Source organism: Penaeus monodon, chromosome 21 (assembly GCF_015228065.2).
Source record: "Penaeus monodon isolate SGIC_2016 chromosome 21, NSTDA_Pmon_1, whole genome shotgun sequence".
Classification (NCBI taxonomy): Eukaryota; Metazoa; Arthropoda; class Malacostraca; order Decapoda; family Penaeidae; genus Penaeus; species Penaeus monodon.
In genome coordinates this window covers 7,325,426-7,325,838 of record NC_051406.1, presented here as the reverse complement: position 1 = coordinate 7,325,838, position 413 = coordinate 7,325,426, and the positions used below count along the sequence as shown (strand labels likewise).

The following is a 413-nucleotide window of genomic DNA, read 5'->3' as shown; positions in this document are numbered from 1 at the left end:
ATGCAACCATGTTCTCCGTTGAATTGCTTTAGAACAATGAGAAAAACAACACACACATGAGAGAAGACGATAATAAGAGCCACCTTTGGCTTTCAAACCACTTACTCAAAATCCATTATTGACCAGTCGGGTAATTCATCTTTCTGCGTGCTGCTGCTCTTCAGTGAGAACAAGCAAATTAGGACCCTCGCTTTTGGAATGGTGAGAAGGACTACTCTAATCGCAGAGGCAGAAAGTGTGGATACCATTAGGAAAATCTAATTCCCACACATTCACCCGCTCATCCGTTTAGGTCTCTTCAGGGAGTCGCCATTGTATGATTTCTCAAAACAGTGAACAAAGGCAGTTAAAACGTTGGAGCTATGTAAAAGCATTGTGAATAAAAAGATCATTTCATATCCGATACTGTATAC

The 413-nt window shown here is 40.7% G+C and overlaps 1 protein-coding gene across 1 annotated transcript in view; it reads right to left on the bottom strand.

The window, feature by feature from the left end:
* Positions 1-413, bottom strand: part of LOC119586548 — a 58,792-nt gene that overhangs the window by 54,467 nt on the left and 3,912 nt on the right. The gene's annotated exons all lie outside the window — the stretch shown is intronic.